The sequence below is a fragment of the Prionailurus bengalensis genome, chromosome X, assembly GCF_016509475.1.
Source record: "Prionailurus bengalensis isolate Pbe53 chromosome X, Fcat_Pben_1.1_paternal_pri, whole genome shotgun sequence".
NCBI classification, from domain to species: domain Eukaryota; kingdom Metazoa; phylum Chordata; class Mammalia; order Carnivora; family Felidae; genus Prionailurus; species Prionailurus bengalensis.
Genome location: NC_057361.1, coordinates 66,747,934 through 66,769,319, shown reverse-complemented (window position 1 = coordinate 66,769,319; position 21,386 = coordinate 66,747,934). Strand labels below are relative to the sequence as shown.

General features: G+C 37.8%; 1 protein-coding gene across 3 annotated transcripts in view; it reads left to right on the top strand.

Moving 5' to 3' along the window:
• BRWD3 (bromodomain and WD repeat domain containing 3) overlaps nucleotides 1–21,386 on the top strand; it is a 234,360-nt gene that overhangs the window by 76,460 nt on the left and 136,514 nt on the right. The gene's annotated exons all lie outside the window — the stretch shown is intronic.

The window sequence follows — 21,386 nt, the reverse complement described above, 5'->3', positions numbered from 1 at the left end:
ATGAACACAACAAAACTACAGCTGTAATGGGACAGTTCCCTCTGAAAAGGACCTGAAATCTAGCTAAACAGTGCCTCTACAACAAAAGATAAAAGGCCCACATCAAGATGGGTAGGAGGGGTAGAGACGTGTTCTTGCAAAAAGCCCCACCCCAGGGCAGAAATCCACAGTTGGGACTGATCTAATAATATGGAGCTTATTCTTGAGGGGACTGCTCTCATAATATGGAGCTTATTCTTGAGGAGCAAGGTGTCTGTGTCCCACATCAGGCAATCCAACCCATGGGACCTGCACTGGAGAAATGAGCCCCCAAAGCATCTAGCCTTGAAAACCAGTGGGGCTTACTTCTAGGAGAACCGTAGGGAATGAAAAATCCACCCCTAAAGGCTCTTATACAGATTCACTAGCCCTGGGACCCAGCTCAAAAGCAACAGTTTGCAAGGCACCTAGACCCTATGTGAAGGAGACTCATTTGCTAATCTTAAAGCATCTGCTGGAGAGGCAAGAACCTGTTGGGACTCTCTCCTGGGATAGAGGTGGGTACCATTTTTGAATTCTCCTGCCTTGTTGGTCGTGGTGCAGATGGATGCCATTGTTGAACCCCTCCTTTATGTCTTTAAGTCTACTAGCTTCAATGGGAGCACCTTGCCCATGCACACTGCAGCTGTGGCCTATCCCACCACAGCCAGATAGGCTGAGTACCCCACCCCATACCACATTCAAAACCTGCCTGGGCAGGGATGTGCAGCCCACACAGGAGATACCCCCTTGAGCACCTGGCTCTTGTGGCCCCGTGGGGTATTGCATTTTTGGACCTCATGTTTTTTTCGTTTTCTAAAGTGTATTTATTTATTTTGAGAAAGAGAACAAGCACAAGTGGGGGAGGGGCAGAGAGAGAGAGGGAAAGAGAGAATCCCAAGCAGGCTCCATGTTGTCAGCACAGAGCCTGATGCAGGGCTTGATCTCACAAACTGTGAGATTACGACCTGAGCTAAAGATCAAGAGTCAGAGGCTTAAGTGAGCTACCCAGGCACCCCTGTACTCCATGGGTTTGAAGCAATTAGAGACAGTGTTTGGGAGTTAGCATTCCCAGGGCACTGTACAAACAGAAGACTGAAACTCACCTGCAGTCTTGATGTGAAAAAGGCCTATTTTCTTGTCCTGGGGCATGTCATACAACCAGAGGCTGCAGAAGAGCTCTCAGGGAACATGAGTAGGAATTTACCACATTAGTGCCCTCACTTGGCCCCATCATAGCTCACTGATACCTCACAGAAAGGAGATTATACGCACGTCTAAAGCTATGGTTTTTGCAACTTTACCTAGGGGACACCTCTGGAACTGGTCTGGAAGTCAGCAGTGTTTACAATTGTGGACTCAAAGACTATTATTTGCATATCTTAAAAGATACTGCCTGACAATCTGGCTTACAATTAGCCTGAAACTAGGCACTGTCTGAGATCCCTCCCTTTGGAACAATGACAGGTCTTGGCATACCCTCAACAACCGGGACCTTTGAAGAACAAATTGTGCTACTTATAGATAACCAAAAGCCAGGGTATGGTTGAATTGGTAAGGTTTATTTCCAATGCAAGGTCATACTATACAATTTCATTTATATGTGGAACCTAAAAAATTAAAAAGCAGAAAGAGACCCATAGATAGAAAAAAATGTGTGATTGCCAGAGGGGAGGGAAGTGAGATAATTGGCAAAATGGGTGAAGGGGAGTGGGAGATACAGGTTTCTAGTTATGGAATGAATAAGTCATGGGGGTAAAAAGTACAGCATAGGGAATATAGTCAATCATATTGTAATAGTATTGTATGGTGACAGATGGTAGCAACACTTGTGGTGAACATAGTATAATGCATAAACCTGTCAAATCACTATGTTGTACACCTGAAATTAATATACAATAGTGTGTCAACTATAATAAAAAATTTTTAAAGGAGGAGAGGTAGCTATCTTATGTAATACATAGAAACAAACATGGAGTCAGGCAAATTGAGGAGACAACGTATATGTTCAGATGCAAGAACGAGAAGACATTAGAAAAAGCCCTTAATGAAATGGATATAAGTAATCTACCTGATGAAGAATTCAAAGTAATGGTCATAAATATGCTCAACAAACTCAGGAGAAGAATGGATGAACACAGTGAAAACTTCAACAAAGAGATATTAAACCATAAAGTAACAAAGAGAAGTCACAAAGCTGAAGAATACAATAGCTGAAGTGGTAAATATGCTAAGAGGTTCAACAACAGACTAGACAAAATAGAATGGATGAGTGACCTGCAAGACAGGGTACCAGAAATAACTGAGAACAGTGAAAGGAAAAGAAAATTCAAAAAATTAAGATAGTTTAAGGGACATAGGAGACTATGAGAATAAAATCTGCATTATAGGGGGTCCTAAAAGGTCAGACAGAGATAAAAGGGTAGAAAACTTATTTTAAGAAATAATGGCTGAAAATTTTCCTAATCTAGGGAAGGAAACAGACAATCAGTTCCAGGAAGCCCACAGAGTTCCAAGTAAGAAAAAGCATTCAAATTAAAATGTTAAAAGTTAAAGAGAATCTTAAAAGAAGCAAGAGGAAAACAACTTGTTGCATATAAGGGCACCCTGTAAGACCATCAGCGGATTTTTCAACAAAAACATTGTAGGGCAGAAGTGAGTGGGGTGGTATATTCAAGATACTGAAAGGGGAAAAAAAAACATCTAACCAATAATTCTCTACCTGGTAATGTTATTAAGAATTAAAGGGGAGATAAAGAGTTTTCCAGACAAGCAAAAACTAAACCAATAAACCAGCCTCATAAGAAGTATGAAAGAGAATTTCAGCTGAAAAGAAAAGGAATTAACTAGTAATGAGAAATCACGTGAAAGTAAAATATGACACTGATAAAGGCATATATATTTTAAAGGTAGGGGATTAACTACATGTAAAGCTAATAGGAAGATTAAAAGAAAAAATTAGTAAAATTAATTATATAATAATTAGTATAGGGATGCACAAAACAAGTTATTTATTAAATGCTTATCTTTTTTTAAAAAAAAAAGTTTATCCATTTATTTTGAGAGAAAAAGAGAGCACATGGCCACAAGTAGGGGAGGGGAAGAGACAGTGGGAGAGAGAGAATCCCAGTTAAGCTTCATGCTGTCAGCACAGAGCCCGATGTGGGGCTCATATCTCACAAACCACGAGATCATGACCTGAGCTGAAATCAACAGTCAGACGTTTAACCAACTGAGCTACCCAAGCACCCCAAGATTTATTTATTTTTTAATTAAGTTTTTTTAAGGTTTAAATTTCAGTTACTTAAAGTGTTACATTACTTCAGCTGTACAATATAGTGATTCAACAATTCCATACATCACCCAGTGATCATCACAAGTATACTCCTTAATCCCCATTGCCTATTTAATCCATCCCCCCAAAACCCATCTGGTAACCATCTGTTTGTTCTGTGTAAGTAAGAGTCTGTTTCTTGATTTGTCTCTCTCTCTTTTTTCCCTTTGCTTTTTTTTTTTTTTTTTTTTTGCTTACTAAATTTCAAAGATGAGTGAAATCATATGGTATTTGTCTTTCTCTGACTGACTTATTTCACTTAGCATTATACTTTATAGCTCCATTCATATTGTTGCAGCATTATACTCTCTAGCTTCATTCATGTCATTGCAAATAGCAAGATTTCATTTTTTATAACTGAATACTATTCCATTATATATATATATGCCCCTTCTTATTTATCCATTCATTAATTTATGGACATGTGGGCTGCTTCCATATCTTGGCTATTGTCAAAACTGCTGCCATGAACATGAGTTCATGTAACCCTTTGAATGAGTGTTTTTGTATTCTTTGGGTAATTACCCAGTAGTGCAATTGGATCATAGGAGAGTTCTATTTTTAAAGTTTTGTAAAGTTTATTTATTTTGAGAAAGAGAGCAGGAGAGGAGGAGAGAGAGGATCCCAAACAGGCTCTGAGCTGTCAGCATGGAGCCAGACATGGGATTCAAACTCACAAACCTTGAGAGCTGACCTGAACTGAAACTGGCTGAGCCGCCCAGGTGCCCCTATTGTTAAGGTTATGAGGAATCTCCATATTGTTCCCCACAGTAGCTGCACCAGTTTGCATCCCCACCAACAGTGTAAGAGTGTTCCTTTTTCTCCACATCCTTGCCAATTCTTGACGTTTCTTGTGTTGTTGGTTTTAGCCATTAGAACAGGTGTGAGATGATATCTCGTTGTAGTTTTAATATGCATTTGCCTAATGGTAAATGATGATGAACATGTTTTCATGTGTCTGTGGGCAATCTGTTTGTCTTCTTTGGAAAATGTCTTCTTTGGCAAAAATGTCTGTTGATGCCTTGTGCTCATTTATTAACTGGAATATTTGGTTTTTTTTGGATGTTGAGTTTTATAAGTTCCTTATGTATTTTGGATACTAAACTTTTATCAGAGATGTCATTTGCAAATATCTTCTCCCATTTCATAGGTTCCCTTTTAGTTTTGTTGATGGTTTCCTTCACTGTGCAGAAGCTTTTTATTTTATGGAGTACCAATAGTTTGTTTTGCTTTTGTTTCCCTTGCCTCAGGAGACATACAAGAAGGTGGTTGCCATGGCCAATGTCACAAAGAGGTTAATGGCTGTGTAATCCTCTAGGATTTTTAAGGTTTTAGGTCTCACATTTAAGTCTTTAATCCATTTTGAATTTATTTTTGTGTATGATGTAAGAAATTGGTATAGTTTCTTCCTTTTACAGTTTCTTCTTTTGCATATTGCCATCCAGTTTTACCAACTCCATTTGTTTTACAGGCTGTCTTTTTCCTGTTGGATACTTTCCTGCTTTTAAAAGATTAATTCACCATATACTTGTGGGTTTATTTCTTGGTTTTACATTCTGTTAATTGTTCTATACGTCCATTTTTGTGCCAGTACCATACTGTTTTGATCACTGTAGTGTTTTTTATTATTTTGTTGTTTTTTTAATTTTATATAAAATTTATTGTCAAATTGGTTTCCATACACCACCCAGTGCTCATCCCAACAGGTGCCCTCCTCAATGCCCATCACCCACTTTCCTCTCGCCCACCCCCCATCAACCCTCAGTAGCACTCAGTATTTAAGAGTCTCTTATGGTTTGTCTCCTTCCCTCTCTGTAACTTCCCCCCCCCCTTACCCTCCCCGCTGCTCTTCGGTTAAGTTTCTCAGGATCCAACTATGAGTGAAAATGTATGGTATCTGTCTTTCTCTGTATGACTTATTTCACTTAGCATAATACTCTCCAGTCCCATCCACATTGGATAAAAAGCCACATTTCATTCTTTCTCATTGCCAAGTAGTATTCCATTGTATATATAAACCATAATTTCTTTATCCATTCATCAGTTGATGGACATTTAGGCTCTTTCCATAATTTGGCTATTGTTGAGAGTGCTGCTATAAACATTGGGGTACAAGTGCCCCTATGCATCAGCACTCCTGTAGCCCTTGGGTAAATTCCTAGCAGTGCTATTGCTGGGTCATAGGGTAGATCTATTTTTAATTTTTTGAGGAACCTCCACACTGCTTTCCAGAGTGGCTGCACCAATTTGCATTCCCACCAACAGTGCAAGAGGGTTCCCGTTTCTCCACATCCTCTCCAGCATCTATAGTCTCCTGATTTGTTCATTTTGGCCACTCTGACTGGTGTGAGGTGATATCTGAGTGTGGTTTTGATTTGTATTTCCCTCATGAGGAGCGACGTTGAGCATCTTTTCATGTGCCTGTTGGCCATCTGGATGTCTTCTTTAGAGAAGTGTCTATTCATGTCTTCTGCCCATTTCTTCACAGAATTATTTGTTTTTCAGGTGTGGAGTTTGGTGAGTTCTTTATAGATTTTGGATACTAGCCCTTTGTCTGATGTGTCATTTGCAAATACATTTTCCCATTTCGTCGGTTGCGTTTTAGTTTTGTTGAATGTTTCCTTTGCAGTGCAGAAGGTTTTTATCTTGATGAGATCCCAATAGTTCATTTTTGGTTTTAATTCCCTTGCCTTTGGAGATGTGTCAAGTAAGAAATTGCTGCGACTGTGGTCAGAGAGGTTTTTTCCTGCTTTCTCTTCTAGGGTTTTGATGGTTTCCTGTCTCACATTCAGGTCCTTCATCCATTTTGACTTTATTTTTGTGAATGATGTAAGAAAGTGGTCTGGATTCATTCTTCTGAATGTTGCTGTCCAGTTCTCCCAGCACCATTTGTTAAAGAGACTGTCTTTTTTCCATTGGATATTCCTTCCTGCTTTGTCAAAGACTAGTTGACCATACTTTCGTGGTTCCAATTCTGGAGTCTCTATTCTATTCCATTGGTGTATGTGCCTGTTTTTGTGTAATTGCCATACTGCCTTATTGATTACAGCTTTGTTGTAGAGGCTAAAGGCTGGATTTGTGATGCCTCCCACTTTGGTCTTCTTCTTCAATATTACTTTGGGTATTCAGGGCATTTTGTGGTTCCATACAAATTTTAGGATTGCTTGTTCTAGCTTCGAGGAGAATGCTGGTGCAATTTTGACTGGAATTGCATTGAATGTGTAGATTGCTTTGGATAATGTTGACATTTTAACAGTATATATTCTTCCAATCCATGAGCATGGAATGTTTTTCCATTTCTTTGTGTCTTCAATTTCCTTCAAAAGCTTTCTATAGTTTTCAGCATACAGACCTTTTACATCTTTGGTTAGGTTGATTCCTAGGTATTTTATGATGCTTGGTGCAATTGTGAATGGGATCAGTTTCTTTATTTGTCTTTCTGTTGCTTCATTATTAGTGTATAAGAATGCAACTGATTTCTGTACATTAATTTTGTATCCTGCGACTTTGCTGAATTCATGTATCAGTGCTAGCAGACTTTTGGTCGAATCTATCGGATTTTCCATGTATAATATCATGTCATCTGCAAATAGTGAAAGCTTAACTTTGTCTTTGCCAATTTTGATGCCTTTGATTTTCTTTTGTTGTCTGATTGCTGATGCTAGCACTTCCAACACTATGTTAAACAACAGTGGTGAGAGAGGACATCCCTGTCATGTTCCTGATCTCAGGGGGAAGCTCTTAGTTTTTCCCCATTGAGGATGATATTAGCTGTGGGCTTTTCATAAATGGCTTTTATGATGTTCAAGTATGTGCCTTCTATCCCAAATTTCTTGAGGGTTTTTATTAAGAACAGATGCTGAATTTTGTCAAATGCTTTTTCTGCATCGATTGACAGGATCATATGGTACTTATCTTTTCTTTTATTAATGTGATGTATCACATGGATTGATTTGCGAATATTGAGCCAGCCCTGCAGCCCAGGAATGAATCCCACTTGTTCATGGTGAATCATTCTTTTTATATGCTGTTGAATTCGATTTGCTAGTATCTTGTTGAGAATTTGTGCATTCATATTCATCAGGGATATTGGCCTGTGGTTCTCTTTTATTGCTGGGTCTCTGTCTGGTTTAGGAATCAAAGTAATGCTGGCTTCATAGAATGAATCTGGAAGTTTTACTTCCCTTTCTATTTTTTGGAACAGCTTGAGAAGGATAGGTATTATTCCTGCTTTAAATGTCTGGTAGAATTCCCTAGGGAAACCATCTGGTCCTGGATTCTTATTTGTTGGGAGATTTTTGATAACTGAATCAATTTCTTTATTGGTTATGGCTCTGTTCAAGTTTTCTATTTCTTCCTGTTTGAGTTTTGGAAGTGTGTTGGTGTTTAGGAATTTGTCCATTGCTTCTAGGTTGTCCAGTTTGTTGGCATATAAATTTTCATAGTATTCCCTGATTATTGCTTGTATTTCTGAGGGATTGGTTGTAATAAATCTATTTTCACTTGTGATTTCATCTCTTTGGGTAATCCCCCCTTTCTTTTTGAGAAGCCTGGCTAGAGGTTTATCAATTTTGTTTATTTTTTCAAAAAACCAACTCTTGCTTTCATTAATCTGCTCTGCAGTTTTTTTAGAGTGTATATTGTTTATTTCTGCTCTGATGTTTATTATTTCTCCTCTGCTGGGTTTGGGGTGTTTTTACTGTTCTGCTTCTAGTTCCTTTAGGTGTGTTAGATTTTGTATTTGGTATTTTTCTTGTTTTTGAAATAGGCCTGGATTGCAATGTATTTTCCTCTCAGAACTGCCTTTGCTGCATCCCATAGCATTTGGATTGTTGTTTTTTCATTTTCATGTGTTTCCATATATATTTTAATTAGTTCTCTAATTGCCTGGTTGACCCATTTATTCTTTACTAGGGTTTTCTTTAACCTCCATGCTTTTGGACGTTTTCCAGACTTTTTCCTGTAGTTGATTTCAAGTTTCATAGCACTGTGGTCTGAAAGTGTGCATGGTATGATCTCAATTCTTTTATACTTATGAAGGGCCGTTTTGTGACCCAGTATGTGATCTATCTTGGAGAATGTTCCATGTGCACTCGAGAAGAAAGTATATTCTGTTGCTTTGGGATGCAGTGTTCTAAGTATATCTTTCAAGCCCATCTGATTAAGTATATCATTCAGGACCCTTGTTTCTTTATTGGTTCCCTGTGTAGATGTTCTATCCATTGTTGTAAGTGGAGTATTAAAGTCACCTTCAATTAACACATTCTTATCAATAAGGTTCCTTATGATTATGGTTAAGTGTTTTATGTATTTTGGGGCTCATGTATTTGGTGCATAGAGATTTATAATTGTTAGCTCTTTCTGATGGATAGACCCTGTAATTATTGTATAATGCCCTTCTTCATCTCTAGTTACAGGCTTTAATTTAAAGTCTAGTTTGTCTGATATAAGTATGGCTACTCCAGCTTTCTTTTGACTTCCAGTAGCATGATAGATAGTTCTCCATCCCCTCACTTTCATTCTGAAGGTGTCCTCAGGTCTAAAATGAGTCTCTTGTAGACAGCAAATAGATGGGTCTTGTTTTTTTAATCCATTCTGATACCCTATGTCTTTTGGTTGGCACATTTAGTCCATTTACGTTTAGTGTTATTATAGAAAGATATGGGTTTAGAGTCGTGATGTCTGTAGGTTTCATGGTTGTAGCGATATCTCTGCTACTTTGTCTCACAGGATCCCCCTTAGGGTCTCTTGTAGGGCTGGTTTAATGGTGATGAATTCCTTCAGTTTTTGTTTTTGGGAAGACCTTTATCTCTCCTTCTATTCTAAATGATAGATTTGCTGGATAAATGATTTTTGGCTGCATATTTTTTTTCTGTTCATCACATTGAAGATTTCCTGCCATTCCTTTCTGGCTTGCCACGTTTCAGTAGATATGTCTGCTACCATCTTTATGTGTCTACTTTTGTATGTTAAGTCCCATTTATCCCTAGCTGCTTTCCGAATTCTCTCTTTTTATTTGTGTTTTGCCATTTTCACTAGATATATCGTGCAGAAGATTGATTCAAGTTACGTCTGAAGGGAGTTCTCTGTGCCCCTTGGATTTCAATGCCTTTTTCCTTCCCCAGGTCAGGGAAGTTCTCACCTACGATTTATTCAAGTACACACCTTCAGCCTCTTTCTATTTCCCTTCTTGTGTAATTCCGTGATACGGATATTGTTCCTTTTAATTGCATCACTTAGTTCTCCAGTTCTCCCCTTGCACTCCTGGATTTTTTTATCTCTTTTCCTCAGCTTCCTCTTTTTCCATAATTTTATCTTCTAAGTCACCTGTTCTCCTCTCTGCCTCTTCAGTCCATGCTGTGGCTGCCTCCATTTTATTTTGAACCTCTTTTATTGCATTTTTTAATTCCTCAGGATTGTTTTTTCAGTCCTTTGATCTCTGTAGAAATAGATTTTCTGCTTTCCTCTATGCTTTTTTCAAGCCCAGCGATTAATTTTATGACTATTATTTTCAATTCATTTTCTGTTACATTGCTTAAATTGTTTTCGATCAGTTTGTTAGCTGTTGCTAGTTCCTGGAGTTTCTTTTGAGGAGAATTCTTCCATTTCATCATTTTGGCTAGTTTCTGTCTCTTATGAATGTTAAAAGCTTGTTATGTACTCTGCACCTGCGAGCACTGCTATATTAAAGGAGGGTCAAACACTGTCCAGGGCCTGGCCCTTCACGAGGTGTTTTTTCAGAGATTGTTACTTGCTCTGTGTGTGTGTGTGTGTGTGTGACTTTGGTTATTTTATTCCCCTACTCGTAGTGATATTTTGGACCCTCCACCAGGCGTACTTTGATTTGTTTCTTGGAGTAGCCCTATCTTTTTTCCAGCTTTTCTATTTTCTTCCTAGTAGATTCAGTCTCTTTTCCTCCCAGGTTCTGTTGTTCAAAGTCCTTTGGCTTCTGCACTTCTGTTTGAGAGACGCTCGAAGTATGTATCCCCCTACTTCTCTGCCATGTTGTCCCCTATTTTATTGATCACTGTAACTTTGTAATGTTACATGGCATCCAGAAATGTGATGCCTCCAGCTTTGTGTTTCTTTTTCAAAATTGCTTTGTTTAAATGAGGTTTTTTGTTGTCCCATAAAAATTTTAGGATTGTTCTAATTCTGTGATAAAAGCTTATAGTACTTTGATAGAGAATGTCTGAAATGTGTAGCTTACTTTGTATAGTATAGACCTTTTAGCAATATTTGTTCTTCCAGTCCCTGAGCATGGAATGTCTTCCATTTCTTTGTGTCTTCTTCAATTTCTTTCATTAGTGTTTTATAGTTTTCAGAGTCCAGGTCTTTCACCTCTTTGGTTAGGTTTATTCTTAGGTATCTTCTTATTTCTGGTACAATTGTAAGTTGTCTTGATTTCTTAATTTCTCTTTTTGCTGCTTTACCATAATGTATATAAATTGCATGATATTTCTCCATCCCCTCACTTTTATTTCGCGGGTGTTGTTTGCTATAAAATCAGTCTCCCATAGGCAGCACATAAATGGGTCTTGTTTTTTTACCCAATTTGTTACCTTATATCTTTTGATTAAACTTTTTAGGCCATTTGTATTCAAAGTAATTATTGATAGATATGTGTTTATTGTTATTTTATTATTTGTTTTGTAGATGTTTCTGAAAAATTTTTTCTGATCCTTTCTAGTTTTTCTCTTTTCATGTCTTCCTGATTTTCAAAAATGATATATTCTGGATTTTTTTGTTTTTATTTTTGGTATATGTTTTAGTGGTTTTTGGTATATTGTTACCAGAAATTTTGTGTATAACCTCTTTTTTATATAGGAGTCTATATGGTCTTTTATGTTTGGACCCATTCCTTTTTTCTCTACTCCCTGCATTTAATGTGTATGTTATTATAATCTATATCCTTTTCTCCTGTGAGATACTTGACTGATTTTTTTAACAGAAATATTCATTTTTACTGCTTCTGTGTTTCTTACCTTTATATTGTCACTTTTTGTTTCTCCTTTTTACTCAAAGAGTCCCCTTAAATATTTCTAGCTGGGCTGTTTTAGTGTTCATGAATTCCTTTATTATTTTTTTGCTGTTGTCTTAGAAACTCTATCTCATATTCTAAATCATAGCCTTGCTGGATAGACTATTCGTGCCTATAGATTTTTCCCATTCAGCATTTTGGTATACAATGTCACTCCCTTCTGGCTTGCATAAGTTCCATTTAAAAGCCTCCTGCTAGCATTATGGGTTTTCCCTTTTAAGGTACTGTCTTCTTTTGTCTTGCTGCTTTTAAGATTTTGTTTTTATCACTATATTTTGCACATTTAATATCAATATGTGTTGGCCTATTATTGTTCATTTTGATGGGGGTTCTCTGTGCTTCCTACATCTGTATATCTGTTTCCTTCTCCAGATTAGGGAAGTTTCCAGCTATTATTTCTTCAAATAAATTTTCTGCCTCTTTCTCCCTCTTCTTGTTTTGGGATTCTTATAATATGAATGTTATTAAATTTGATGGAGTCACTGAGATCACAAAGTCTGTTCTCATTTTGCATAATTCTTTTTTCTCTCCTGTTCAGTGAGTACTTTCCATAATTCTGTCTTCTAGATCATTAACTTGTTTCTCTGGTTCTTCCATTAGTCTCTTCTTTCCATCAAGAATGTTTCTCATTTTGTTTATTGACCCCTTTATCTCTGCTATGTTATTCTTTATCTCTGTGTTAAGGGTCTCACTCATGTCTTACACTCCTTTCTTAATTGCAGTGAATGTCCTTATGATCATTGCTTTAAATTCTGTATTAGGCATGTTACTTATATCTGTTTCACTTAGATACCTGTCTATGGCCTTGTCTGTTCTTTCAATTGGTATAGATTTCTCTTATTTTGTCTGTCTCTCTCCATCTGCTTTTATATGTTAAAAAATTCAGCTATGTCTTCTGCTCTTGGAAGTAGTGCCTTTATGAGGAAGAGCTCTTAGAGTGCCCTGAAGTGCAGTGTCCCATTTTCCTGAACCTGGCCTTCAGCAGAGTAACATGTGTGTGTTGCTTGTGCTCTACAGTTGTGTCTGAGTCACATTTCTAGTAAATGTGTAAATCTAGTAAATCTAGTAAATGAGCTTATGGTTCTTCTACTCTACCCCCTTTCCCGGTAGACATCCAAAATGAACAGATTTAAAATCAACATTAAAAATAACATGTGAGGGGTAATAAAGATTTATAGGTTTAGAATACATTTAAATATCAGATAGTATTAACTTAAAATAGATTGATGTATATATAGGATATTAAATGTTAACCTCGTGTAATACAAAGCAGAAATCTATAGGAAAACAAAATATAATGAGAAAGGAATAATGCTAAGGAAATCACCAAACCACAAAGGAAAAATCCAAGAAAAAAAGAAAGGAACAGAGAGGAAGTAAAAAGAAAATGTTCAAGAATATATCAATAGATACATTCCTATCTATAATTACTATAAATGTAAATGGACTAAATTTTCCAAAGATATAGACTAGATAAGTTGATTTTTTTAAAAAAAGCAAGGTTCATTAATATGTTGCCTATGCAATCACTGCAGATCTAAAAACATGAAGAAACTGAAAATGGAAGTATAGAAAAAGGTACTGCAGATCTAAGAACATGAAGAAACTGAAAGTGAAAGTGTAGAAAAAGGTATTCCATGCAAATGGAAAAGAAAAGAATACCCGTCTTTTGTATGTTGGGAGGTTTTTGATTACTGATTCAATCTCTTTCCTGGTTATTAATGTGTTTATGTTTTCTGTTCCTTCTGTTTCAGTTTTTGATAGTTTATACGTTTCAAGTAATTTATACATTTCTTCCAGCTTGTGCAATTTGTTGGTATATAGTTTTTCATAATAGTTTCTTAAAATTACATGTATTTCTGTGGTACTAGTTGCTATTTCCCCTCTCTCATTTGTGATTTTATTAATTTAAGTTCTTTCATTTATTTTTGATAAGTCTGGCTAGAAGTTTATTAATGATATTAATTTTTTCAAAGAAGTATCTCCTGGTAATTATATTAATTTTTTCAAAGAGTTATCTCCTGGTTTCATTGATCTGTTCTGTTTTATTTTTTTTAGGTTCTATATCAATTATTTCTGCTCTAATGTCTATTATTTCCTTCCTTTTGCTGATTTTAGGCTTCCACTTATTCTTTTTCTAAATCAATTAGGTGTAAGGTTAGGTTGTTTATGTGAGATTTTTCTTGATTCTTGAGGTAGGCCTTTCCATTTTAGGACCACTTTTTTTACTACATGCCAAAAAACTCCTGAAAACCAAAGTCTAGAGCCAGATGGCTTCTCCGGCAAATTCTACCATATATGTAAAGAGTTAATACCTATTCTTTTTTTTTTTTTTTATCTGCACTCCTATGTTTATTGCAGTTTTATTCACAATAATCAAGATATGGAGACAAGCCATGTTTTGATTAAGAAGTGAATGAATAACGAACATGCAACATATAAGTAGTATATATACATATATTTATGTATATACATAATATTTATTTATTTATTTTTCTCGATATATGAAATTTATTGTCAAATTGGTTTCCATACAACACCCAGTGCTCATCCCAAAAGGTGCCCTCCTCAAAACCCATCTCCCACCCTCCACTCCCTCCACCCCCACCAACCCTCAGTTTGTTATCAGTTTTTAAGAGTCTCTTATGCTTTGGCTCTCTCCCACTCTAACCTCTTTTTTTTTTTCCTTCCCCTCCTCCATGGGTTTCTGGTAAGTTTCTCAGGATCCACATAAGAGTGAAACCATATGGTATCTGTCTTTCTCTGTATGGCTTATTTCACTTAGCATCACACTTTCCAGTTCCATCCACGTTGCTACAAAGGGCCATGTTTCGTTCTTCCTCATTGCCATGTAGTACTCCATTGTGTATATAAACCACAATTTCTTTATCCATTCATCAGTTGATGGACATTTAGGCTCTTTCCATAATTTGGCTACTGTTGAGAGTGTTGCTATAAACATTGGGGTACAAGTGCCCTTATGCATCAGTACTCCTGTATCCCTTGGATAAATTCCTAGCAGTGCTATTGCTGGGTCATAGGGTAGGTCTATTTTTAATTTTCTGAGGAACCTCCACACTGCTTTCCAGAGCGGCTGCACCAATTTGCATTCCCACCAACAGTGCAAGAGGGTTCCCGTTTCTCCACATCCTCTCCAGCATCTATAGTCTCCTGATTTGTTCATTTTGGCCACTCTGACTGGCATGAGGTGATACCTGAGTGTGGTTTTGATTTGTATTTCCCTGATGAGGAGCGACGCTGAACATCTTTTCATGTGCCTGTTGGCCATCCGGATGTCTTCTTTAGAGAAGTGTCTATTCATGTTTTCTGACAATTTCTTCACTGGGTTATTTGTTTTTCGGGTGTGGAGTTTGGTGAGCTCTTTATAGATTTTGGACACTAGCCCTTTGTCCGATATGTCATTTGCAAATATCTTTTCCCATTCCGTTGGTTGCCTTTTAGTTTTGTTGGTTGTTTCCTTTGCTGTGCAGAAGCTTTTTATCTTCATTAGGTCCCAGTAATTCATTTTTGCTTTTAATTCCCTTGCCTTTGGGGATGTGTTGAGTAATATATTGCTACGGCTGAGGTCAGAGAGGTCTTTTACTGCATTCTCCTCTAGGGTTTGGATGGTTTCCTGTCTCATATTCAGGTCCTTTATCCATTTTGAGTTAATTTTTGTGAATGGTGTGAGAAAGTGGTCTAGTTTCAACCTTCTGCATGTTGCCATCCAGTTCTCCCAGCACCATTTGTTAAATAGACTGTCTTTTTTCCATTGGATGTTCTTTCCTGCTTTGTCAAAGATGAGTTGGCCATACGTTTGTGGGTCTAGTTCTGGGGTTTCTATTCTATTCCATTGGTCTATGTGTCTGTTTTTGTGCCAATACCATGCTGTCTTGATGATTACAGCTTTGCAGTAGAGGCTAAAGTCTGGGATTGTGATGCCCCCTGCTTTGGTCTTCTTCTTCAAAATTACTTTAGCTATTCGGAGCCTTCTGTGGTTCCATATGAATTTTAGGATTGCTTGTTCTAGTTTCGAGAAGAATGCTGGTGCAATTTTGATTGGGATTGCATTGAATGTGTAGATAGCTTTGGGTAGTATTGACATTTTGACAATATTTATTCTTCCAATCCATGAGCAGGGAATGTCTTTCCATTTCTTTAAATCTTCTTCAATTTCCTTCGTAGGCTTTCTATACTTTTCAGCATACAGATCTTTTATATCTTTGGTTAGATTTGTCCCTAGGTATTTTATGCTTCTTGGTAAAATTGTGAGTAGGATCAGTTTCTTTATTTGTCTTTCTGTTGCTTCATTATTAGTGTATAAGCTTGCAACTGATTTCTGTACATTGCTTTTGTATCCTGCAACTTTGCTGAATTCATGCATCAGTTCTAGCAGACCTTTGGTGGAGTCTATCGGATTTTCCATGTATAATATCATGTCATCTGCAAATAGTGAAAGCTTGACTTCACCTTTGTCAATTTTGATGCCTTTGATTTCCTTTTGTGTTCTGATTGCTGATGCTCGAGCTTCCAACACTATGTTAAACAGCAGCGGTGAGAGTGGGCATCCCTGTCGTGTTCCTGATCTCAGGGAAAAAGCTCTCAGTGTTTCCCCATTGAGGATGATGTTAGCTGTGGGCTTTTCATAAATGGCTTTTATGATCTTTAAGTATGTTCCTTCTATCCCGACTTTCTCAAGGGTTTTTATTAAGAAAGGGTGCTGGATTTTGTCAAATGCTTTTTCTGCATCGATTGACAGGATCATATGGTTCTTATCTTTTCTTTTATTAATGTGATGTATCACATTGATTGATTTGCGAATGTTGAACCAGCCCTGCATCCCAGGAATGAATCCCACTTGATCATGGTGAATCATTCTTTTTATATGCTGTTGAATTCGATTTGCTAGTATCTTATTGAGAATTTTTGCATCCATATTCATCAGGGATATTGGCCTGTAGTTCTCTTTTTTTACTGGGTCTCTGTCTGGTTTAGGAATCAAAGTAATACTGGCTTCATAGAATGAGTCTGGAAGTTTTCCTTCCCTTTCTATTTCTTGGAATAGCTTGAGAAGGATAGGTATTATCTCTGCTTTAAACATCTGGTAGAACTCCCCTGGGAAGCCATCTGGTCCTGGACTCTTATTTGTTGGGAGATTTTTGATAACCGATTCAATTTCTTCGCTGGTTTTGGGTCTGTTCAAGCTTTCTCTTTCCTCCTGATTGAGTTTTGGAAGTGTGTGGGTGTTTAGGAATTTGTCCATTTCTTCCAGGTTGTCCAATTTGTTGGCATATAATTTTTCATAGTATTCCCTGATAATTGTTTGTATCTCTGAGGGATTGGTTGTAATAATTCCATTTTCATTCATGATTTTATCTGTTTGGGTCATCTCCCTTTTCTTTTTGAGAAGCCTGGCTAGAGGTTTGTCAATTTTGTTTATTTTTTCAAAAAACCAATTCTTGGTTTCGTTGATCTGCTCTACAGTTTTTTTAGATTCTATATTGTTTATTTCTGCTCTGATCTTTATTATTTCTCTTCTTCTCCTGGGTTTAGGCTGACTTTGCTGTTCTGTTTCTATTTCCTTTAGGTGTGCTGTTCGATTTTGTATTTGGGATTTTTCTTGTGTCTTGAGATAGGCCTGGATTGCAATGTATTTTCCTCTCAGGACTGCCTTCGCTGCATCCCAAAGTGTTTGGATTGTTGTATTTTCATTTTCGTTTGTTTCCATATATTTTTAAATTTCTTCTCTAATTGCCTCGTTGACCCACTCATTCTTCAGTAGGGTGTTCTTTAACCTCCATGCTTTTGGAAGTTTTCCAGACTTTTTCATGTGGTTGATTTCAAGCTTCATCACATTGTGGTCTGAAAGTATGCATGGTATAATTTCAGTTCTTGTAAACTTATGAAGGGCTGTTTTGTGACCCAGTATATGATCTATCTTGGAGAATGTTCCATGTGCACTCGAGAAGAAAGTGTATTCTGTTGCTTTGGGATGCAGAGTTCTAAAAGTATCTGTCAAGTCCATCTGATCCAATGTGTCATTCAGGGCCCTTGTTTCTTTATTGACCGTGTGTCTAGATGATCTATCTATTTCTGTAAGTGGAGTGTTAAAGTCCCCTGCAATTACCACATTCTTATCAGTAAGGTTGCTTATGTTTATGAGTAATTGTTTTATATATTTGGGGCTCCGGTATTCGGCACATAGACATTTATAATTGTTAGCTCTTCCTGGTGGATAGACCCTGTAATTGTTATATAATGCCCTTCTTCATCCCTTGTTCCAGCCTTTAATTTAAAGTCTAGTTTGTCTGATATAAGTATGGCTATTCCAGCTTTCTTTTGGCTTCCAGTAGCATGATAAATAGTTCTCCATCCCCTCACTCTCAATCTAAAGGTGTCCTCAGATCTGAAATGAGTCTCTTGTAGACAGCACATAGATGGGTCTTGTTTTTTTATCCATTCTGATACCCTATGTCTTTTGGTTGGCGTATTTAATCCATTTACATTTAGTGTTACTATAGAAAGATACAGGTTTAGAGTCATTGTGATGTCTGTATGATTTATGCTTGTAGTGATGTCTATGGTACTTTGTCTCACAGGATCACCCTTGGGATCTCTTGTAGGGCTGTTTTAGTGGTAACAAATTCCTTCAGTTTTTGTTTTTTTTGGGAAGACCTTTATCTCTCCTTCTATTCTAAATGACAGACTTTCTGGATAAAGGATTCTCAGCTGCATATTTTTTCTGTTCAGCACATTAAAGATCTCGTGCCAATCCTTTCTGGCCTGCCAAGTTTCAAAAGAGAGATCAGTCACGAGTCTTATAGGTCTCCCTTTATATGTGAGGGCACATTACCCCTTGCTGCTTTCAGAATTTTCTCTTTATCCTTGTATTTTGCCAGTTTCACTATTATATGTTGCGCAGAAGATCGGTTCAAGTTATGTCTGAAGGGAGTTCTCTGTGCCTCTTGGGTTTCAATGCCTTTTTCCTTCCCCAGTTCAGGGAAGTCTGAGCTATTGTTTCTTCAAGTACTCCTTCAGCACCTTTCCCTCTCTCTTCCTCCTCTGGGATACCAATTATGCGTAATTATTTCTTTTTAGTGTATCACTTAGTTTTCTAATTTTCCCCTCATACTCCTGGATTTTTTTATCTCTCTTTTTCTCAGCTTCCTCTTTTTCCATACTTTTATCTTCTAGTTCACCTATTCTCTCCTCTGCCTCTTCAATCCAAGCCGTCTTCGTTTCCTTTTGTTTTGCATCTCGTTTAAAGTGTTTTTCATCTCCTCCTGACTGTTCCTTAGTCCCTTGATCTTTGTAGCAAGAGATTCTCTGCTGTCCTCTATACTGTTTTGAAGCCCAGCAATTAATTTTATGACTATTATTCTAAATTCACTTTCTGTTATATTATTTAAATCCTTTTTGATCAGCTCATTAGCTGTTGTTATTTCCTGGAGATTCTTCTGAGGGGAATTCTTCCGCTTGGTCATTTTGGATAGTCCCTGGCGTGGTGAGGACCTGCAGGGCACTTCCCCTGTGCTGTGGTGTATAACTGGAGTTGGTGGGCGGAGCCGCAGTCAGCCCTGATGTCTGCCCCCAACCCACCGCTGGGGCCACAGTCAGACTTGTGTGTGCCTTCTCTGCTCCTCTCCTAGGGGGGGATTCACTGTGGGGTGGCGTGGCCCGTCTGGGCTACTTGCACACTGCCAGGCTTGTGATGCTGGGGATCTGGCGTATTAGCTGGGGTGGGTAGGCAAGGTGCTCGGGGGCAGGAGGGGCAGGCTTAGCTCGCTTCTCCTTTGGTGATCCACTTCAGGAGGGGCCCTGTGGCAGCGGTAGGGAGTCAGACCCCCTGCTGGAGGGGTGGCTCCGCAGAAGCACATCATTGGGTATTTGCGAGGAGCAAGCAAGTTCCCTGGCAGTAACTGGTTCCCTTTGGGATTTTGGCTGGGGGATGGGCGAGGGAGATGGCTCTGGCAAGCGCCTTTGTTCCCCGCCAAATAGCTCTGTCGTCCCGGGGCTCAGCAACTCTCCCTCCCTTTGTTCTCCAGCCTTCCTGCTTTCCGAGCAGATCTGTTAGCTTATGACCTCCCAGATGCTTAAGTCCCGCTTGCTGTCAGAACACACTCCGTCCGTCAGGCCCCTCCGCTTTTGCAAGCCAGACTCCGGGGCTCTGCTTGGCCGGCCGGCTGCCCCTCCGCCCTGGCTCCCTCCCGCCAGTCCGTGGAGAGCGCACCGCCTCGCCACCCTTCCTACCCTCTTCTTTGGGCCTCTTGTCTGCCCTTGGCTCTGGAGACTCCCTTCTGCTAGTCTTCTGGTGGTTTTCGGGGTTAGTTAGGCAGGTGTAGGTGGAATCTAAGTGATCAGCAAGACGTGCGGTGAGCTCAGCGTCCTCTTACGCTGCCATCTTCTTCGAGAGATATCGAGTTAATACCTATTCTTAACTATTCGAAAAAATAGAAAAGGAAGGGAAATTTCCAAATTTGATTCTGTAAGGCCAGCATTACCCTGATACCAAATCCAGATAATGACTTCACTAAAAAAGAGAACTATAGGCCAATATCCCTGATCAACATGAATGCAAAAATTCTTGATAAAATACTATCAAACCAAATTCAACAATACATTGAAAGAACCATTCACCAAATTGAAATGGGATTTATATCTGGGTTGCAAGCATGGTTCAGTATTCACCAATCAATCAATGTGATACACCACATTAATAAAGGAAAGGTTAGGAAACATATCATCCTTTCAATTGATACAGAAAAAGCACTTGAGAAAATACATACAGCACTCATTGATGTTAAAAAACCCTCAACAAAGTAGGTTTAGAGGGAACATACCTAAGCATAATAAAGGCCATCTATAAAAGACCCGCAGCTGATATCATTGTTAGTGTTGAAAAGTTGAGAGTTTTTTCTCTATGTTCAGGAACAAGATAAGGATGTCCACTCTCATCACTGTTAATTAACATAGTATTGCAAGTCCTAGCCACAGCAATCAGATAACAGAAAGAAATGAATGGCATTCAAATCAGCAGCAAAGAAGTAAAATTTTCACTATTTGCAGATGACATGATAGTCTATATAGAAAACCTTAAAGACTCTACCAAAAAACTGCTAGAACTGATAAATAAATTCAGTAATGTTGCAGAATCCAAAATCAACATACAGAAATATGTTGCATTTCTATACACTAGTAATGAAGCAGCAGAAAGAGAACTTAAGAAATCAATCTCATTTTCATTTGCACCAGATATAATAAGATACCTAGGAATAATCCTAACCAAAGACATGAAAGATGGTTATTCTGTAAAGTAAAAAACACTGATGAAAGAAATTGAAGAAGACACAAAGAAATTGGAAGGCATTCCATGCTCATGTGTTAGAATAACAAATACTGTTAAAATGTGTATGCAACCAACAGCAGTGTATACATTTCATACAATGCCATGAAAATAGCAACTTCCCTTTACACAGAACTAGAACAAACAATCCTAAAATTGGTATGAAACCACAAAAAAATCTTGGATAGCTTAAGCAATCTTGAAAAAGAAATGAAAAGCTGGAGGCATCACAATTCTGGACTTCACATTATATTACAAAGCTATAGTGATAAGAACAGTATGGTACTGGCACAAAAATAGACACATGGGTCAATGGAATAAAATAGAAAACCCAGGAATGAACCCACAGATATATAGTCAACTAATCTTCAACAAAGCAAGAAAGAACATCCAATGGGAAGAAAACAGTTTCTTCAATAAATGGTGTTGATATAACTGAACTCTTTCCTTAAATCAAAAACAAATATAAATTCAAAATGGCTTCAAGACCTAAATGTGAGACCTTAAATCATAAAAATCCTAGAGGATTATACAGCCATTAACATCTTTGTCTTCAGCCATAGCAGTTTCTTACAAGATATGTCCCCTGAGGCAAAGGAAACCAAAGTAAAATAAATTTGGGGGACTTCATCAAAATAAAATTCTGCACA